The sequence below is a fragment of the Bubalus kerabau genome, chromosome 10, assembly GCF_029407905.1.
Source record: "Bubalus kerabau isolate K-KA32 ecotype Philippines breed swamp buffalo chromosome 10, PCC_UOA_SB_1v2, whole genome shotgun sequence".
NCBI classification, from domain to species: domain Eukaryota; kingdom Metazoa; phylum Chordata; class Mammalia; order Artiodactyla; family Bovidae; genus Bubalus; species Bubalus kerabau.
This window is the reverse complement of record NC_073633.1, coordinates 54,870,456-54,892,587: the sequence shown is the minus strand read 5'-3', so window position 1 is coordinate 54,892,587 and position 22,132 is coordinate 54,870,456. Positions and strand designations below refer to the sequence as shown.

The 22,132-nt window shown below is 39.0% G+C and overlaps 1 long non-coding RNA gene across 46 annotated transcripts in view; it reads right to left on the bottom strand.

The window, feature by feature from the left end:
• The window catches only part of LOC129621379 (uncharacterized), a 454,544-nt gene that overhangs the window by 366,449 nt on the left and 65,963 nt on the right, over positions 1–22,132 (bottom strand). For 29 of the 46 annotated variants that reach the window (XR_008699268.1, XR_008699267.1, XR_008699277.1 and 26 more), the window contains one exon: positions 5,758–5,866. The exons of 9 other annotated variants lie outside the window; for them this stretch is intronic. This is a non-coding gene — a long non-coding RNA (uncharacterized LOC129621379). Of the gene's footprint in view, positions 1–4,176; positions 4,593–5,757; positions 5,867–14,018; positions 15,042–16,235; positions 16,322–22,132 lie in introns of those variants that run through there. 8 more of the 46 variants (XR_008699297.1, XR_008699310.1, XR_008699301.1 and 5 more) reach the window with 5 other exon arrangements.

Sequence of the window (22,132 nt, the reverse complement as noted above, 5' to 3'; positions counted from 1 at the left end):
ATGAAAGGAATGATTTTCTAAAACCATGTAATTTTGTTGAAATTGAGACAAAGCTCCTGACTCGGAATGCCTGGGCCAGCCTGGAAGTTCTTACCCTGCCAATATCCTGCCTAGCTTTCCAAAAGTGATGGCCTTATTATTCAACTAAAAAATAAAAGATCCATTGCCTAGAACACCACATCCACTTAGGTTTTTTTTAATATGCTGCTATAATATCTTAAAACATCTTATTAACAGACTAACCTAAACAAGATCAACCAGCAAAACCATTGTTTCCAAAGCTTGGGGAAACATGGTCCATTCCAGATTACCAGTCTTATCTCTCCACTGGAAAATTAGGCAGGCACATTAAAGTCTGGCCTTTGGGACTGCAAGACAAGACCAAGGATCACATCCTTCTCAGGCAACCAGCGTAAAAATTCTACAAAGCACTTTTAAAATAAGCAGACTAAATTTATCATGAGAAAAATACAGGAAAACTTCAATTAAGCAAGTGAAGTGAAAGTTGCTCAGTCATGTCCAACTCTTTGAAACCCCATAGACTGCAGTCTGCCAGGTTCCTCTGTCCATGGAATTCTCCAGGCAAGAATACTGGAGTGGACTGCCATGCCCTCCTTCAGAGGATCTTCCTGACTCAGGGATCAAACCTGCATCTCTTACGTCTCTCCTGGATTGGCAGGCGGGTTATTTACCACTAGAGCCACCTGGGAAGCTAGATAACTAAGTGCTTTGTAAATAAGTTGTCCTTAGACATCCAGGACTACAGGATTAATTAAATCAATTATGGTACATCCACACAATAAAATACACAGGAATAAGTAAAAATCATGTTCCAGAATTTTAACTGACAATGGAAGTGTTGTTATATAAAATCTTCATATATGAAAAGGTCATTAAAAAAAAGCAGGATCAGTCCAGGTTCGATGCACGATACTGGATGTTTGGGGCTGGTGCACTGGGACGACCCAGAGGGATGGAATGGGGAGGGAGGAGGGAGGAAGGTTCAGGATGGGGAACACATGTATACCTGTGGCGGATTCATTTTGATATTTGGCAAAACTAATACAGTTATGTAAAGTTTAAAAATAAAATAAAATTAAAAAAAAAAAAAGCAGGATCAACTTCTTTGTGTGTGTTTTAAAAACATATATAGAGACTAGAAAATTAGACTATATAGACATCAAAAGACCAGGAAAGTTTATTTTACATGATATGTTTTTTTCTCCTTTTCATTTATCTCAGTTTTCTAAATATTATGCAATAAATGTTCATTATTTTAATGTTAGAAAACATAATGATAGGACAGTGATTAAGCTACTTCATTATACTTCCTAGTTAACTGAAAAGTAGGCAAAAGAACTTTGGAATGGTTCAAGAATTTTCATCCACATCCTGGTTACTGTCAACAAAACCCTATGATCTAATTATATTCAGTGGGGCTTCCCTGATGGCTCAGTAGTAAAGAATCTGCCTGCCAAAGCAGGAGACAGAGGTTTGATTCCTGATCCGGGAAGACCACACATGCCTCATAGCAACTAAGCTGGTGCATCACAACTAGTGAGCCTATGTTCCAGAGCCCGAGAGCCTCAATTAACTACTGAAGCCTGCCCACCCTAAAGCCTGTGTTCCACAACAAGAGAAGCCACCACAATGACAAGCCCTCTCATTGCACCTAGAGAGTAGCCCCAGCTTGCTGCAACTGTAGAAAAACCCATGTAGCAACAAAGACACAGGACAGCCAAAAATAAATAATTATATTCTATGAAATCAGTCAGCCAATCAATTCTGATGTCTGTGATATCCAAAGGAGTTAAGTCTTAAGTTTTTACTTTCATTCAGTTATTACATCACTAAGCTGATAAAGAACTTGGTAAAAATTCAAAACAAGTGAACACAATTATACCTTACTTCTTAATTAAGCATCTCATAGGAACTACAGCTTATGAAGATAAACATCACTCATCATATCCAGAGAACCATGAATGCTGGTGTTAAGGGTTTAATATTCACTAGTTCAAGCATCATAGTTTGGAATGGTATTTAGTAACTAAATTCCTATTTCTTGTTTACACGGTGTCTGTCTCAAAAGTTAAATGCAACACAAATTCCAAAGAGTTTAGAATGTTTGAGATTCTTGTTGCAATCCTGTTATAATTTAATGCCTTTTTTGTTTTTGGCCATTTCAAATGTGCAAATTCTATTTAAGTTCTTATACCCCCTTCTAGATTTTAAAAAATGCATAGTCACTTACTTTTTTGAATAGGTTATAATATTCAGGTGGCTTAAACATCAAAAAGTAGAAGCTCCCCTCCCATCCACATACCTATCTACGCAGTTCCCACCCTCCTTCAACAATCCTCATTATTAGTTTCTGGTTTATCCTTCTAAAGATTTTTTTAAATGTATATTCAAGCATAGTATATGATTGTATGTGTCTTATTTCCCCCAAAATATTATATTGCTATTCACCTTCTTTTTATTACTTAACAATGTACCTTTGAGATCTTTCCAAAATCAGCATAGAAAGAACATCCACATTCTTTTTATAGTTGCACTGTTTTTTGTATGAATATGCCATAGTTTATTAAACAATCCTCAACTGATAGACTGCTGGGTTGCTTCCAATTTTTTGATAATACTGTGATAGACTGTCTTGTGTGCATAAATTATTACACAAATGCTCAAGTATTACTGCAAAGTAAAACGTTGAATTGCCAGGTCAAAGGGTATATGCATTTTTAACTGTCACAACATTGCCACACTGGCCTCCAAAGGAGTTGTACCAACTTAAACTCCCATCACCAATGAATGAAATTCCATGTTTCTCCACAATCTTGCCAACATAATGTGGTACCTAACTTATAGTCTGCCAAACTGGTTAAAAATAGTATCTCAGTATATTTTTCATAGACTTTTATTATTATATATAACATTGAGCATCTTTCCATGTATTTAGGGATTCTGTTTGCTTCCCTTTTAGGTCAACTCCTCCATAAATGTTTTCTTATTGAAATTGAAGGAACTCTATAAACCTTAAGGAAATTCAACATCTGCAGTATGAGCTTAAAATCTTTTTCCCAATTTGCCATCTTTCTTTTGATTTTGCTTATCACGATTTTTGCCATGAATATGAACATACAGATGTGCATATTAATACATACACACAAATGTGTTAATCTTTTCCTTTAAGGCTTCTAGATTTTGTTATAGTTTACAAAACCTTTCTTCCTTATTCTGAGATATAATTTTTTGTGCCTTCTTTAATGGGTTCATTTACTGATATCAAAATTTCTATGCATTTGGATTTTTCTTGGTATACAGTGTGAAGTATTGATCCAGTTTTAATTCTTCCAGAGGCTACACTACTGTCTCATCAATAGTTTTTGAATAGGTTACTTCTCGCTAATTTGCATTGCCACCTTTCACATATCAAAACTGTATATATTTTGAGATCTATTTCAGGATATTCTAGTCTATCCCATTGTCCTGACTACATGTACTAATAACATTAATTTAAAACTAAGAGTCTATAACACACATTGACATCTGGAATATCTAGTCTCACTAATTTTTGCTCTTTACAAAGGTTTCTGGCTGTTTTTAGGGGGAAAAATTGCCTGATTCTGAAAAAACTAAAATCTCTTTGATATTTTTGAGGCACCATGTTAAATTCATAAATTAACTGACATCTCTATAATGTTGAGTCTGTTTAGCCAAGAATAGGATATGCCTTTCCCCATTTTTTTCAATTACTTTAGGTCCTTCAGGAATGATTTAAAGTTTTTTTCATATAAGGCTTTATTGCTAGATTTATTCCTAAGTATGTTATCTTTGGGATTGGTAATTGCAGATGTGTGTTTTCCTTCCTTTTATGTACTCATTGTTCTTTGTATATATGAAAACTAGTCATTTCTGTTCATTTTATACCCTATTATCTTACTAAATTCTCTGCTTTCTTCTAGACTCTGTTTTTTCTCATAGGCTTTTTAAGTATACAACAATGGCAGCTGCCAACAGAAATAAGGTTTGCTCCTCTGTAATTTTTTTTTTTATATTTATTTTAAGATGTTGAGGAGTAGTATCTCCAGCCTCCAACACAATGCTAACTACACTACATATTTCTCTTATTCCTAACTTTAATAAATAATAAGTGAGGAACAAGTCTACAGTCTCCCCATTAAAAATAATACTTGTTTCAAAGAAAAACGTGATTCTGAATTAGTGGGTTTGGGATTGTCTTCCTTGGGAAGAGGGTGAGCCAATTCTCTATGTGTCAGGGAGAGTGACCAGATTATTTGATGAAAAGAAATTTCCATTTCATTCTGGCACATAGAAGACTATGTTTCCTAGAGCCCTTGCTTTTAGAAAAGAAATGTGGCTTCTTCTGACCAGTTGTTATCACCTTTGAGCCAAAGAACAAAAGAGAATGTGTACGATTTCTATGTGCTTATTATTTCCTTTGACGGCAATTGAAGAAAGCATGAGTTTCGGATGATGTACCCACACAAATGTCATGCCTCCAACACCCTCACCATGTGTGGCTTGTGAACAAGAGTCTCCTTCTTACCAGCAACCAATGTTTCACGTACACTCTGAAAAGAAAGAAACCTTGTCTTGTTTTTTTTTTTTTTTAAATAACAATAATTCTTGTTATATTATCTCAGCCCTCTCAGTTTGGGAGCAGAAACAAAAATATTTTCTCTCAAAGAAATATATTATTTTACTGTGGATTTTCTATCAAGGATAAATGTTGAGTATTTTTAAAAGTTCCTTAGATTTACCAGTATTATAAATTATGATCAAAGATTTTCTAATATTCAAATGTGTGTTTCTGAAATAAAACCCCACATGATTTGTACTTTTAATGTTTCTGGATTATGCTTGTGAACATTTTATTTAGAATTTTAAGTCTATGATCATAAGTGAGATTGGCCTGTAATTTTCTTTTTTGTCTAATTCCTTTTAGGTTTTGCTATCAGTTTTTACACTTGCTTCTTACAGAGATGTTGGAGACTTTCTTCCTTGTTTGATGTGCTGGAACAACGGAATTATCTTTAAAGTGATCTGATCTTTAATGGCATCCTGGAATTTCTCTGTGAAACCATCGGGTCTTAGTATTTTGGGGACTGGTTCTTGGTCAATTTCCTCTGTTTGTACAATGGAGCTGTTTAGATTGCCAATATCCTTTGGAGTCTAGTTGATAAACTATTAATTTGCAGAGTAAACTATTAAATTTAGAAGAGTATTTCTTATAATTATCCCAGTTTTTTTCTTTTCTATAAATTCCCCTTTTGTTCCCTAGTTTTCATATTTGCACTCTCTCCCTTTTTTTACTGAATAAATCAGCAAATAGTTTATCTTGCCAAAGCTTTTGGATTTATTATTTCTACTACATTCATTATTTTCTGTTTGTAGTCTTTCCTTCATTCTCTCAATGTATTTCTCTTTTTATAACTTAAATTGGATGCTTATATCATGATTTCTATTTTTATAGTGTGTGTATACACATACACATACAAACATATATACATATATAAATTTTCCAAGGGTTACTTTAGTTACATCCCATAGTTTCTGATATGTAGTATTTATACGACCATTTTCTAGCATTCTGGCATTTGAGTTTATCCTTTTTCTTTGATGTAGTTATGGCTTATTAGAGAATTTAATTACAAGAAGATACACAACAATTTTTTTCTGTCATTCTAATCCTCCACGTTAGTCTTCATTATACTGTTAAATATATTCAGTGCTTACCTCTAGTCCTTTCGCTGGTATTAACCTAGTCGTAGTTAGTTGAAATGTGTTTTCTAGCAATTTCCACAAGAAGGACTCCTGATATTGCTGCACCAAGTCATACTGGAGCCTGGGCAAAAGAAAAATCAGTAGTAATGATCCTGTTTTCCTGTTAAAGTTTTGATACTTTATTTAACATAGATTTTTTCATTATTTAGTTTAACATTGCATTAAATATTATTGTTGATTATTGAACTTTCTGGTACTCTCTTAAATTCTGTGCCCAAAGCACTTAATATTCCTTGGGTTCTGTAGGTTCATGTTTCTTATTTGAAGAATGGTTTGACTCACTCTTTCCTTGAGGAACTTTCAGGTTGCTAGTCATTTATAATCTTCTAAAAGATATTGTAGAGAGACTTCCCTGGTGGTCCAGGGGTTAAGACTTAATGCTGCCAATGCAGGAGGGGGCATGGGTTCAATCCCTGGTCAGGGAACTAAGATCCCACATGCCATATGGCATGGCTAAAAGATAAAAAAGTAAATAATTTATTAAAAGTTTTAATTTAAAAAAGATGCTGTGGAAAAGTCTGAATCCAGCCAATTTTTTTTTCATTTGTTTTTTAACTTTTTGTAACAATTCTTTATCTTCAAAGTCTAACAACTTTTCCAGGATCTGTCTTGGTGTTGATCATTCTGGGTCACATTTCCTTGGCACACAGTATGACTATTAAATATAGAGATTCGAGTCTTTTTCTTTTTTGAATTGTATTTTAAAATATTAGTATTTGTTTGGTAACATTTTGGGTTTTCTTCTTTGGATATTCAACTTAAGTGCTTATTGGATCTCCCTTGTATATCTTCTAATTTTTAAACTCTTTGATTTCTACTTCACTGTGTTCCCTTCTCTTATTTTTATCTTTTACATCCCTAGCAATATTTTCCATACTGCTTGTTACTTCTTCCAGTTTTGTCTTTATTTCTCTGCTGGTTTATTTTTTCCTTCTACTTCTTTCCTGATTTCCACTAGTTTATATTTCTTTTCTTATGACCTCTTTTATCAAATACTGTACTGCACTTCCATCTGGTGGGACTTGTTAGAAGTGATTGCTTTACCGAGTTTTTGTTGTTGTCGTTTTGATATCAAAATGTTTATCCATAATTCTTATCTGCTTCATGACAACATCTCTGGTGAGTAATGATTATCTCCTAATATACTTTGCTGCACCTTTTCTTCCTTTTTCTTATAGTTTCTCTTTACAGACATTGTTCTAGTTTCTTTTTTATTACTTATTATTGATACTAATAGAGGACTGAAAATTTTTTATCTGGTGAGGTTAAAACAAAGGGAATTTGGACTTAAAACTACGAGGTACAATTTCTGGTGGATATATAATTCACGAGATAGCGGGATCACATGGAACAGACATTCTTCCCAGCCTTACTTGACTTAGCTTAGAGGACCCTGGCAGCCAGGCAGTCAGCCCCAGGCAGAGCCTGGACAGTCCTATACAGTCTTAACAGCCAGAAGCAAAGACTTATACATACTGACGCCAGGGGTTCCTCACTAAAGGCTCAATCTAATCATTTCAAAACACAGTTGTGGTTACCAAGTCCACCCACAGGCTCCAACATTCCAAACCAATCTTTAGTGCCTATGTTAGTCTGCCCAGGATGTCATAACAAAATACCACACACTGAGCAGCTTAAACAACAGACTTTTTAAAGCCTATTTTCCCCACACTTCTGGAAGCTAGAACTCCCTGATCAAGGTGCAAGAGAATTCAGTTTCTGGTGCAGGCTCTCTTCCTGGCTTTCAGACAGCTACTACCTTGCTCTGGGCTCACATGGCCTTTCCTCAGCACATGTGCATGGAGACAGAAGGAAAGTGAGATCTCTGGTATCACAATTTTAAGGACAGTAAACCTGCTGGGTCAGGGCTCCACCCTTATGGCCTCATTTAACCTTCATTACTTTCTCATAGGCCCCAATCTCCAAATACAGTGACTTGGAGAGTTAGGGCTTTAACCTGTGAATGGGGGGGAGGGGAGACACATAAATATTTAGTTCATAATAGTTCCCCAAATGTTGTCAAAACAAATGTAACTCTATCTATGGAGTCTCGGTACACAGATGGTGATTCCCAGCCATCATCTCTTCCTTTCTTCTTTGACTGTTTCACCTCTGAGTGTGCTCAGTGAGGCTCCAAACCCGAGGGTAACTAAGTGGGAAGAGACTTCCTGTTTCAAAACCAGTGTATTTAGTTCCATTGGGTCTAGAGTTAATGGACCTGATGTTGCCTTCTGTGGACAGTGCTATGCCCTCTTTCAGAGGTTTAAGTCTGTTGAAGTCTTGTAAAACTGGTAGAGATGGAGAACTGAAGACCACTGATTTAACTTTCTCTTTTCAGTGAATATAAAAGCGAATGAAGTCGCTCAGTCATGTTTGACTCTTTGCAACCCCATGGACTGTAGCCTACCAGGCTCCTCTGTCCATGGGATTTTCCAGGCAAGAGTACTGGAGTGGTGTGCCATTTCCTTCTCCAGGGGATCTTCCCAGCCCAGGGATCGCACCCAGGTCTCCCGCATTGCATGCAGATGCTTTACTGTCTGAGCTACCAGGAAAGCCCTATAAATGTGCTCAATTATAATGCACTGTTTCAAAATATCTATTAATTGGTATACAGACATATGCATATATCTATATACCCTGTGTAAAAACTGTGTCTCCTCTGTTGATGTACAAACTCTTCACTCCCTAATAATTCTTCAGCACAGATAGATGCTCCATCATCAACAGAGGCTGATGACAGCTTCATAATAGAATGGGTGAGCATTGCAAAAAAACCCAGGTTGGGATATCTATATGCCTCTCCATCAGCAAAGTCACCCCTTCAAGGTACCCTCACCTCTACTTTTGTGGGTTCTTTGACTCTCTCCCATTTGTCTGTAGGGCCCAGAAGGAAACTCTGATTCTTCAGCAAAACCAGCTCTTAGCAGTGGGTTTATGTGAGATATGTTGTCCCTTTGTTTGCTGCTGACAAGCGTAAAGAACCACTTTCACTGCTGATAATAATGGTTAATTTATCACATCCAGCGGAGGCTGACCTCTGGGTGTCCCAGCCCCTCCATCACCTTCACACCTGCTCAAGCTAATTGTTAGAGCCAAGTGTAAATGAAAATCAACTGGGCTAATAATGAATGGAGCCCATTACTCGCAACAGCACATTGCTTTACGAAGGTTTATCAAGAAACATTATAACCAGTCCCCTGGTCACAGTTCCCTGTTTCATAGATGAGAAAAAGCAAGCAAACAAGAAGGGACCTGCCCATGAAAACAAGCACGGTGACTGAAAACAACGTCTGATTTTACCTCCCAGAGCTCTAGAACAGTCACCCCTGCATTTTACCAAAATTCACTCATATATAAACAGAAAAAGAATTAAGATATTTCTCCAAATGTTCTTGTCATCTGTTTGTATAAGCAAATGAGATCATTACCAGATATGAAGACTCTAATTAATATGCTAATCTCGTTCCTCCATCACAACCATTTTTAAGGCGGTTGTCTCCATGGCTTCTCCAGTCACTGCCACCTGCCCTAGAACTGCCTTGCCATTTCCTTCTGAAATAACAGACCCAGCTCCAAAATGTTAGAAATGAAAGAATGAGAACTCCCATTAAAGAAACTCCCATGAAAGAACTCCCATAAAAGAAACTCAGAGAGCTTTACTTGATCTACTTCACTGAGCAAGAAACAAACTGTTACTGAATTCCCAAACCAAAGGTAGTTAAGTTCTTAGCTCTCAGTACTATTAATAAAAGCTCAGGTGATGAATAGGTACATTGTTTTCACTTGTGATCTTTTACTGGAAACATTTTTTTTTTTTTAACTGCATAAGCTTACTTGCTTGTAGCTGCTTTGGCTAGGAAGCTGCAAGGTCCTGCTGACATGAGGACTACTTAACTTTTATTTGAGGCAAGAGTCAGCATTTCAGGGAAATCAGGGCATTTTACACTTTGGTTATGTGACTATGAGTGTTTGGGCTAGGGGTATATTCAAACTGTGGTCTCCATTTTAATTGCCTTTTGACAACTGAGTATCTTCAAGAGGCAGATATTAGAGCACCAGGAACTGTCAACTGTATTTGAAGAAACAGCTTGATAGAGTGCAAGAAATAGCTTCCAGTCCCCAAGGTAAGGGGTTGATATATTTAGGGAATGTTTTAAAGTTTTTTCATCTTGTACTTTATCTGTTCATTTTTAATGCCACTTATAAGCAGTCACACACTAGCAAAGTAATGCTGAAAATTCTCCAACCTAGGTGGCAACAGTATGTGAACCGAGAACTTCCAGATGTTCAAGCTGGATTTAGAAAATGCAAAGGAACCAGATATCAAATTACAACATCCATTCAATCATAAAAAAATGAAGACAATTCCAGAAAAACTCTACTTCTGCTTCACTGACTATGCTAAAGCCTTTGACTGTGTGGATCACAACAAACTGGAAAATTCTTCAAGAGATGGGAATACCAGACCATCTGACCTGACCTGATGGGAATACCAGACCTCCTGAGAAATCTGTATGCAGGTCAAGGAGAAACAGAACTGGACATGGAAAAATGGACTGGTTCCAAATTGGGAAAGGAGTACGTCAATGCTGTATACTGTCACCCTGCTTATTTAATTTATATGCAGAGTACAGCATGTGAAATGCTGGGCTGGATGAAGCACAGCTGGAATCAAGACTGCTGGGAAAAATATCAATAACCTCAGATACACAGATGACACCACCCTTATGGCAAAAAGCAATGAGGAACTAAAGAATCTCTTGATGAAAGTGAAAGAGGAGAGTGAAAAAGCTGGTTTAAAACTCAACATTCAAAAACAAAGATCATGGCATGTGGTCCCATCACTTCATGGAAATAGATGGGGAAACAATGGAAACAGTGACAGACTATTTTCTTGGACTCCAAATCACTGCAGATGGTGACTGCAGCCATTAAATTAAAAGATGCTTGCTCCTTGGAAATAGAACGATGACGGACCTAGACAGCATATTAAAAAAACAGAGACATTACTTTGCCAACAAAGGTCTGTCTAGTCAAGGCTATGGTTTTTCCAGTAGTCATGTATGGATGTGAGAGTTGGACTATTAGGAAAGCTGAGTGCCAAAAAATTGATGCTTTTGAAACTGTGGTGTTGGAAAAGACTCTTGAGAGTCCCTTGGACTGCAAGGAGATCCAACCAGTCCATTCTGAATGAAATCAGTCCTGAATGTTCACTGGAAGGCCTGATGCTGAAGCTGAAGCTCCAATACTTTGGCCAGCTGATGTGAAGAACTGACTCAATGGAAAAGACCCTGATGCTGGGCAAGATTGAAGGCAGGAGGAGAAGGGGATGACAGAGGGTGAGATGGTTGGCTGGCATCACCAACTCAATGGACATGAGTTTGAGCAAGCTCCAGGAGTTGGTAATGGATAGGGAAGCCTGGCATGCTGCAGTCCATGGGGTTGCAAAGAGCCAAACACTACTGAGTGACCGAACTAAACTAATAAGCAGTCGACATCCCCTCTTCAAGCCATAAATCAGAAGGAATATGCATCCCACAGTAAATTCAGCCATAGACGTAATACCTTTAATCCCACACGTCTGAGTAACACTTTTATGAACTTCTACCAAGTGACTGTGGAAAATTCTTCAAGAGATGGGAATACCAGATCACCTTATCTGCCTCTTGAGAAATTTGTATGCAGATCAGGAAGCAACAGTTAGAACTGGACATGGAACAACAGACTGGTTCCAAATAGGAAAAGGAGTACATCAAGGCTGGATATTGTCACCCTGCTTATTTAACTTCTATGCAGAGTACATCATGAGAAACGCTGGGCTGGAAGAAGCACAAGCTGGAATCAAGATTGCCGGGAGAAATATCAATAACCTCAGATATGCAGATGACACCACCCTTATGGCAGAAAGTGAAGAGGAACTAAAAAGCCTCTTGATGAAAGTGAAAGTGGAGAGTGAAAAAGTTGGCTTAAAGCTCAACATTCAGAAAACGAAGATCATGGCATCTGGTCCCATCACTTCATGGCATATAGATGGAGAAACAGTGGAAACAGTGTCAGACTTTATTTTTTTGGGCTCCAAGATCACTGCAGATGGTGATTGCAGCCATGAAATTAAAAGACGCTTACTCCTTGGAAGGAAAGTTATGACCAACCTAGATAGCATATTCAAAAGCAGAGACATTACTTTGCCAACAAAGGTTCATCTAGTCAAGGCTATGGTTTTTCCTGTGGTCATGTATGGATGTGAGAGTTGGACTGTGAAGAAGGCTGAGTGCCAAAGAATTGATGCTTTTGAACTGTGGTGTTGGAGAAGACTCTTGAGAGTCCCTTGGACTGCAAGGAGATCCAACCAGTCCATTCTGAAGGAGATCAGCCCTGGGATTTCTTTGGAAGGAATGATGCTAAAGCTGAAACTCCAGTACTTTGGCCACCTCATGCAAAGAGTTGACTCATTGGAAAAGACTCTGATGCTGGGAGGGATTGGGGGCAGGAGGAGAAGGGGACGACAGAGGATGAGGTGGCTGGATGGCATCACTGACTCGATGGACGTGAGTCTCAGTGAACTCCGGGAGTTGGTGATGGGCAGGGAGGCCTGGCGTGCTACGATTCAAGGAGTCGCAAAGAGTCGGACACGACTGAGCGACTGAAATGAAGTGAACCGAACCAAGTGATTCTCTGCACTTCCAAACATATCAGGCCTCAAGATCAGCAGCTTGAGATCAATTGGAGCCAAATACCAAGCCAATCTGTTTTAGAATTGAATCGATCATTCATAGGATGCAAATAACCCCTTACAACTTGACCAAGTGGAAATGATTTCCCATAACCTTGATTCTTGTCCAACTTTCCAGAAGACTACCCTTAAACCTGGCTGAAGACCCAGGGCTTTGCACTGACAAGACCTATACTTGTCATCTGCTTAAATATGGGCATCTTCCTTCCAGGTTTTGTATCTCATCGGTTCAGTTCAGTTCAGTTCAGTTCAGTCACTCAGTCGTGTCTGACTCTTTGCGACCCCATGAATCGCAGCACACCAGGCCTCCCTGTCCATCACCAACTCCCGGAGTTCACTGAGACTCACGTCCATCGAGTCAGTGATGCCATCCAGCCACCTCATCCTCTGTCGTCCCCTTCTCCTCCTGCCCCCAATCCCTCCCAGCATCAGAGTCTTTTCCAATGAGTCAACTCTTTGCATGAGGTGGCCAAAGTACTGGAGTTTCAGCTTTAGCATCATTCCTTCCAAAGAAATCCCAGGGCTGATCTCCTTCAGAATGGACTGGTTGGATCTCCTTGCAGTCCAAGGGACTCTCAAGAGTCTTCTCCAACAGCACGGACAGAAATAAATGAGAGATGTACTCATCAGGGGCTTCTGTCTTATCTGCTTAATAGCCTTCAGTTTGAGGGGCACCATTCCAAATTTATACAGCACAGCTTCTGCCTGTAATGTGACAAGGCCAGGGAGGTAAGCATACACTGCCCTCAATAGCAGTATCCAGTGATTCCAGAGGAACAAGGTATGAACTGTTGTTTAGGCTAGGGGAAGGAGGTGGGGAAGAGAGGGAAATTTTCATGGTCAAATGAGATGGGACAATACTGGGTTTAACATTTACTAGGAGTCCTTTTATCAAGGCAGAATTTCTTAGGTCTAAAAACATTATCAGTCTTTTAATTTCCATGAATATAGAATCATTGCTTCAGAACACTAGTAAACATCATATATAATATTGGTATTCAACAGGACACCAGATGGAAACACTATTTTAAAAGGCCCTGCCCTATAAAAGATCCAATATACTACTCTAGTAGGGAAGAACAATTAACAAATCTATCTACTCACACTTAAAAGTGAGGGGTAGGGGCTTCCCTTGTGGCTTAGTGGTAAAGAATCTACCTGCCAATGCAGGAGTTTGATCCCTAAACTGAGAAGATTCCACATGCCTTGCAGCAACAAAGTACATGCACCCCAACTACTGAGCCTGCATCCTAGAGCCCTCAAGCCCCAACGACTAAGCTCGTATGCTGCAACAACTGAAGCCTGCGTGCCCTAGAGCCTGTGCTCTGCAACGAGAAGCCACTGCAAGGAGACGTCTGAGCGCCGCAACTGGAGAGTAGCCCCCACACATCACAACTAGAGAAACGCCCACGCAGCAGTGGAATCCAGCACAGCCAAAAGGAAATAAACAATTCAAACAAACAAACAAACAAAAACAGTGAGGGGCAAAAACTATGACCTTCATTTACAAACTGATATGAATGAGTTTTTCGATTTTGGATTGTTCAGGTATTGTTGCAATAAGCCCGCAGAGCGAACGATCTCCAAACCTCACCCACATATAACAACCAACATTTACGTCTCGTTGATGCATCTCTGAATGGGATGGAACCACTTGGCTTCAAGCAGTAGGTCAATGCAGGTGTTTTCCAGGCATTTCTCACTCAGGAATCCAGTCCAAAAGCAGTAGTCTACTGTGGGTGTGCTTTTCTTGTGGGATAAAACAGGAGCACAAAATTGCTGTCAGAATTTGCCAAATGTCAGCCTCAGTGCAGAGCTGGTACACGATCCCTTTTACTGTGTTTCATCAGCCAAAGCAAGTCGAATGGCTAAGCTCAACATCCACAGGACAGGGAAATATTACACCCACAGCAAAGCCAGGCAAGGGCTGGGAGGGAGGAACCATGGTGGGCAAACCATATCTACCACACTGACCATAAATTTAAATCCAAAGTGTAACCATGTGTGGGAACAGCCATACTTCTATTTTCTTCAAACACAAATGGCCTGTTTACTAATAATTCAAATATACTAATGGTTAGACTTGACCATAGGAATATACACTCCATTTCTATTCTTCATTCTTCCTGCACTGGACAAGTTAGTATTTGGTATTTCTAATCCAGGGGAGTTACATGTTAGGGCATTTTCCAGTTGATCCCTTAGTATGTATTTTGAATACCAACACCACAATCAGCCTTTTATGTAAGAGCAGTGACACATCTTGTACATAGCATAACAAATGACCACCAACTAATAGCTTAAGACACATGTTGGTTATGTCCATACACAGCTTAGCAGGGCCTCTGCAAGGCTGTGATCCAGGCCTGGGTTCTCCTCTGCAAGCTTGGCTGGGAAAGCATCTGCTTCCAGGGTCACTCAGGTTGTTGGCAGAACTCATGTGCTTGTAGTCATAGGACTCACGGGCATCTTGCTTCTTCAAAGCTGGCAAGGAGAGCAAGACCTTAGAGCAATTTTGTTAGCAATTGTAGAGCCTTTGCTAGCAAGACAGAGCCTTATGTAACGTAATATAATCCCAGGAGTGATAGCCCATTACCTTACCATATTCTATTGTTCATGCACAAGGGGTAGGGATTATACTAAGGCGTGAACACCAGGATGTAGAGCTTATGGGGACCACCTTCAAGTATGTCCCTTGCAACAAGAAACCTAAAAAATATATTATTTGTGACTTACTCTATCCCAGCTTTGCCCAGCTTTTCTCAGTGGAGAGTCCTTTTCCATCATGTTCTAGAATTGCATTTACTTAGATGAACCCACATGCACTGGGCAGTTCTATTTCACTTTGTATTTTAAGATCTTTTCAGGGTAGGAAACTAGCTGATGCTATTCAATCACTGAGTGGAGTCAGTGTCATTAACACCTGAATGGCCAAGAAATCATTCCAGCCAGAAAAGACCCAAGTACCAATTATTAGACTGTCGTGATTTATGTTTGTGCCTGATGTAAGAGACATAAGTCAACTGCTTATACATGGAAACGTAGCCTTTGCCTCACGAGAACTACTGAGTATGACTCATGCTGTGCCTACCCACAGCCAAAGCCGTCAGTCTATTCCAAACGTATAAACGTCAATTAAATAAATGGTTGGCAGCCTAAATATTTAACAACTGGATGATGACTGGAATTTTCACTTTTCATTCAGTCACACAGACATGGTTTTGGTAAAAGAAATAACTGAAGTTTAGGGTAGTTTTCCTTTTCCTAAAAGTCATCCATTCCCAAACATTTGCTGAATGCCTACCATGTTCTAGGTACTTTGCTTACTGCTGGGAATACAGAGATAAATCTATTCTTCACACTGTTTCCCTTTTAACTTCATGTTACCTACCCTGCAAATAAGCAATTTTCTCAGAAGCCATCAGTACCCAGGGGCCTTCCCCGCTGCTCCTTTTCAAATATTTCTTATTGTTCAGAAAACCCTAATAATTAACCAAAAATCACTTTGCTGTGGCAAAACCTCAATACCTATACATCTCACTGGCTCTGAAGAGTAACTGGAATGAGATTACTGCCTCTGTTGACAGAAATTTTGTATTTATTAAAATTCTGAATGATGGAAAAATCCATATGATAAAAATTTATTATTATGATGCTCATTATAATACCCCAGGATAAGAATATTTTGCATTCCTACCATATATAAAATAAACAACAAAGATTTACTGTATAGCACAGGATATTGTATTCAGTATCTTGTAATCATCTTTAATGGAAAAGAATCTGAAAAAAAAATATGTAAAAATGAATCACTTTGCTATACACTGGAAACTAATACAATACTGCAAATTAACTATACTTCAATAAAAATAAAAAAGAAAGACTGCTTTGTTCTACAAACACTTGAGAGCTAAAGATCACTTGTAACAAACCAAGCAAATGCTTCAATGTGTGATAAACAGGAAATGCCACACGGAGAGGGAAAATCTCAGACCGCTTAAGCCCTTTCTTTCCCTATACTTTTTCTGTAAGTAATTTTATATATTTCCATGGCTTTTGTGTACTAAATCTTCAGAGGGAAAACAGATAACTTACTTTAATAATCATTTATCATAAGCGTGGGATGGGGGGGATGGTGAAACTCTTGACAAATACCAAGGACTCCTCTGTTCTTAAAGCCCCTTTATTCTCAAGGACTCCTTTATTCTAATGTAATGGCTCCTGAAAAACTTCCCTTTTCAAGGATACTTTTTTCAAACACAATCAATAATCTACAATCAACTTTGTAATCTCTTTGGAAACCAGGACCTTTTTGGCTTTGGAGTTTTAAAGATAAAATGCACAGCTGGATTCCTACAGGCCAAATATTTAATTTTTTTTAATTTGTGGGTTATGAATCAGATTACTAATATGGTGGTGTTTGATAGGAATAGAAAGTCAAAATATAGTTTTTCAAATTATTAGTTTTAGAATTCCAGAGGTGAAATGAATTTTAAAGCATATCTGGAAATGATATGCTGGAAATGAGCTTTAAGGCACATCTACCCAGAGCTTGGGTCTCTTAAGCAACATCTGTAACAAGTGGTTGTCAGCCCCTTGTTCCAACAGCCCCAGCAATGGAGAGCTCCCTACCTTTGGACCCGAGATCATTCTGTCTTCCCAAACCACTTTAAAAAAGTTTTACTTGTTCTGAGTCAGTTCTTCTATAACTTTAATCCTTGATCTTAGTTATAGTCCTTTGAGTTTCATTGGACAAATATAATCCCTTCCTATAACAGTCCTCAAAATATGTGAAATCCCCTACCATATCCTCAACATTCCATTCTAAAGATGCTTTGCTCCTTGAATTATTCCTCATAGAACATATTTTTGGTTCTGTCACTGTCCTGCTATCTAATCTCTGGGTCAGATGATTTTGACCGGGATTTTGTAAGAATCACAGCCATTCTTGTGATCAATAAGAAAGGGTGAGCAGCTGTAGCAACTGCACCCAGAATTAAGGATAACACTTTCTATATTATTCTGTGCCATGGACCAAGAAGAAACTAAAAATACCCAGGTGAGTATTTTGCTTCTGTGAATGTGATAAACCACATGATCCATAGTGGATTAAAGGCTGAGAATCATTATTTTAAATGCATTCCAGTTTATTTATTCTTTGATAAGTGTAGCAGCTGAAATGTAATACAAAAAACCAGAAGTGGGTTAGCTAGGACAATACAGACTGGTTCACTAAACAAAATATTTCCCCTCTTTCTACGCCTCCTTGTCTCTCAGGAGTCACCTGAACTCTTAACTCTTATGTGAAACATTGGTTCAGCTCAGTTCAGCCACTCAATTTTATCCAACTCTTTGCGACCACCATGGACTGCAGCACGCCAGGCTTCCCTGTCTATTACCAACTCCCGGAGCTTACTCAAATTCATGTCCATTGAGTCAGTAATGCCATCCAACCATCTCATCCTCTGTCGTCCCCTTCTCCTCCTTCCTTTGATCTTTCCCAGCATCAGGGTCTTTTCCAAGGAGTCAGTTCTTCACATCAGGTGGCCAAAGTTATTGGAGTTTCAGCTTCAGAATCAGTCCTTCCAATGAATATTCAAGACTGATTTCCTTTAGGAATAACTGGTTTGATCTTGTAGTCTAAGGGATTCTCAAGAGTCTTCTCCAACACCACGGTTCAAAAGCATCAATTCTTCGGAACTCAGCTTTTTTAATAGTCCAAATCTCACATCCATACATGACTACTGAAAAAAACCATAGCTTTGACTAGATGGATTTATGTCAGCAAAGTAATGTCTATGCTTTTTAATATGCTGTCTAGGTTGGTCGTAGCTTTTCTTCCAAGGAGCAAGCATCTTTTAATTTTATGGCTGCAGTCACCATCTGTAGTGATTTTGAAGCCCCCCAAAATAAAGTCTGTCACTATTTCCATTGTTTCCCCAACTATTTGCCATGAAGTGATGGGACTGGATGCCATGATCTTCGTTTTTTGAATGTGGAGTTTTAAGCTAGCTCTTTCACTCTCCTCTTTCACTTTCATCAAGAGGCTCTTTAGTTCTTCTTCACTTTCTGCCATAAGGGTGGTGTCATCTGCATATCTGAGGTTATTGATATTTCTCCCGGCAATCCTGATTCCAGCTTGTGCTTCATCCAGCATGGCAATTTGTATGATGTACTCTGCATATAAGTTAATAACCAGGCTGACAATATATAGCCTTGACATACTTCTTTCTCAATTTGGACCCAGTCTGTTGTTCCATGTCCAGGTTTAACTGTTGCTTCTTGACCTGCATACAGATTTCTCAAGTGGCAGGTCAGGTGGTCGGTTATTCCCATCTCTTGAAGAATTTTCCACAGTTTGTTGTGATCTGCACAGTAAAAAGCTTTGGTGTAATCAAAAAAGCAGAAGTAGATGTTTTTCTGGTATTCTCTTGCTTTTTCAATGTTGGCAATTTGATCTCTGGTTCCTCTGCCTTTTCTAAATCCAGCTTGAACATCTTGAAGTTCATGGTTCACGTGAGTTCATGTTGAGCCTAGCTTGGAGAATTTTGAGCATTACTTCACTAACATGTAAGATGAACGCAATTGTGTGGTAGTTTGAACATTCTTTGGCATTGCCCTTCTTTGAGATTGGAATGAAAACTGGCCTTTTCCAGTCCTGTGGTCATTGCTGAGTCTTCCAAATTTGCTGGCATACTGAGTACAGCACTTTAACAGCATCATCTTTTAGGATTCGAAATAGCTCAGCTGGAATTCCATCACCTCCACTAGCTTTGTTGGTAGTGATGCTTCCTAAGGCCCACTTGACTTTGTATTCCAGGATGTCTGGCTTTAGGTGAGTAATTACACCATCGTGATTATCTGGTTCATGAAGATCTTTTCTGTACAGTTCTTCTGTGTATTCTTGCCACCTCTTCTTAATATCTTCTGCTTCTGTTAGGTCCATACCATTTCTGTCCTTTATTGTGCCCATCTTTGCATGCAATATTCCCTTGGTATCTTTAATTTTCTTGAAGATATCTATAGTCTTTCCCATTCTTTTGTTTTCTTCTATTTCTTTGCATTGCTCACTGAGGAAGGCTTTCTTCTCTCTCCTTGCTATTCTTTGGAACTCTGCACTCAAATGGGTATATCTTCCCTTTTCTCCTTTGCTTTTTGCTTCTCTTCTTTTCACAGCTATTTTTAAGGCCTCCTCAGACAGCCATTTTCCCTTTTTGCATTTCTTTTTCTTGGGAATGGTTTTGATCACTGTCTCCTGTACAATGTCACGAACCTCCATCCATTGTTCTTCAGGCACTCTATCAGAGCTACTCCCTTGAATCTATTTGTCACTTCCACTGTGTAATCATAAGGGATTTGATTTAGGTCATACCTGAATGGTCTAGTGGTTTTCCCCACTTTCTTCAAGTTAAGTCTGAATTTGGCAATAAGGAGTTCATGATCTGAGTCACAGTCAGCTTCAGGTCTTGTTTTTGCTGACTGTATAGAGCTTCTCCATCTCTGGTTGCAAAGAAAATAATCAATCTGATTTCGGTGTCGACCATCTGGTGATGTCCATGTGTAGAATCGTCTCTTGTGTTGTTGGAAGAGGGTGTTTGCTATGACCAGTGTGTTCTCTTGGCAAAACTCTGTTAACCTTTGCCCTGCTTCATTTTGTACTCCAAGGTCAAATTTGCCAGTTACTCCAGGTATCTCTTGACTTCCTACTTTTGCATTCTGGTCCCTATAATGAAAAGGACATCTTTTTTGGGTGTTAGTTCTAAAAGGTCTTGTAGGTCTTCATAGTCCGTTCAACTTCAGCGTCTTCAGTGTTACTGATTGGGGCATAGACTTGGATTACTGTGGTACTGAATTACTTGCCTTGGAAATGAATAGAGATCATTCTGTCATTTTTGAGATTGCACCCAAGTACTGCATTTTGGACTCTTTTGTTGACTATGAGGGCTACTCCATTTCTTCTAAGGGATTCTTGCCCACAATAATAGATATAATGGTCATCTGAATTAAATTCGCCCATTACAGTCCATTTTAGTTCACTGTTTCCTAAAATGTTGATGTTCACTCTTGCCATCTCCTGTTTGACCACTTCTAATTTACCCTGATTCATGGACCTAACATTCCAGGTTCCTACGCGATATTGTTCTTGATAGCACTGGACTTTACTTCCATCACCAGTCACATCCACAACTTGGGGTTGTTTTTGCTTTGGCTCTGTCTCTTCATTTTTTCTGGAGCTATCTGTCCACTCTTCTCCAGTAGCCTACTGGGCACCTACCAACCTGGGGAGTTCATCTTTCAGTGTCCTATCTTTTTGCCTTTCTATACTGTTCATGGGGCTCTCAAGGCAAGAATACTGAAGTGGTTTGCCATTCCCTTCTCCAGCGGGCATCATTTTGTCAGAACTCTCCACCATGACCCGTCTGTCTTGGGTGGCCCTACACAGCATGGCTCATAGTTTCATTGAATTAGACAAGGCTGTGGTCCATGTGATCAGTTTGATTAGTTTTCTGTGATTGTGGTATTCATTCTGTCTTCCATCTGACACATAAGGATAAGAGGCTTATGGAAGCTTCCTGTTGGGAGAGACTGACTGTGGGGGAAACCGGGTCTTGTTCTGATGGGCAGGGCCATGCTCAGTAAATCTTTAATCCAATTTTCTATTGATGAAACCTTAACTGGCAGAGATAAAATTTGAATTCCCAAAGTGCTTCCTTTGGATGCAGGACTAATCTAGACTCCAAGGTCTTCTACTTTCAGCCATGTGTCCTTGGACAGAGTTCCTGACCATTCCTCCCAACCTTTCCAGAGCTCACCTTCGTAAGGACTAACATGGGTGTTCTTCTACTTCCCCAGGCAGCTCTGGATTTCTTAACATAGTATTTGGCAATGTTAATTAATTGCCTTTCTTTTAGTCTGCTCTAAACTGTGCTCAAAACACTGAAGTGCTAAGCTCCATACAGGATATATCCAGAATTATGGGCCCAGGAGAAAAGATATTACTGTAAGAAACTGAAATAAGAGTCAACATAATCTTATTGCATTGGCCATCTGGGGAAATCATCCTAGGATGTTACCCACAGTTATGGATAACTTGTGATGTAAGACTTAAGGTGCCAACCCAAAATGTTCTCCACAATGTGTCAATCCAAATAACAGCTATCATCAGATCATCAACAAACTTGCCACATGCATTACCTTAAGAAATGTAATGACAAATGCTTCTAGTTTGCAGTAAAATTGTCCACGAGATTGGTGCTCTAATTCTACATAACGCCAACTTCTATGACAGACAAGTCCTTGGATAGGAGAAGGGCAATTCATCAAGTCATCACTCGAGAATCTTCAGTTCCTCATCACAAACCTGGGACTCCTGGAGCAACCTTGTCACGTGTAGCACAATCTTCTGAGTATATAAACACAAAGGCGAGTCTGCCAGCCACACTCTCCCACCGCTAATTAATACATCAACACTCCAGTTTGTACATTGGTCTCTTGGGGGCTTTGTACACGTGAATTGATTCCTTAGCCTAATCCCCTCTGGGAAAATGAATTGAATTCTGTTCTTGAAAAGCTGAGCTATACAATCTGTGCTAT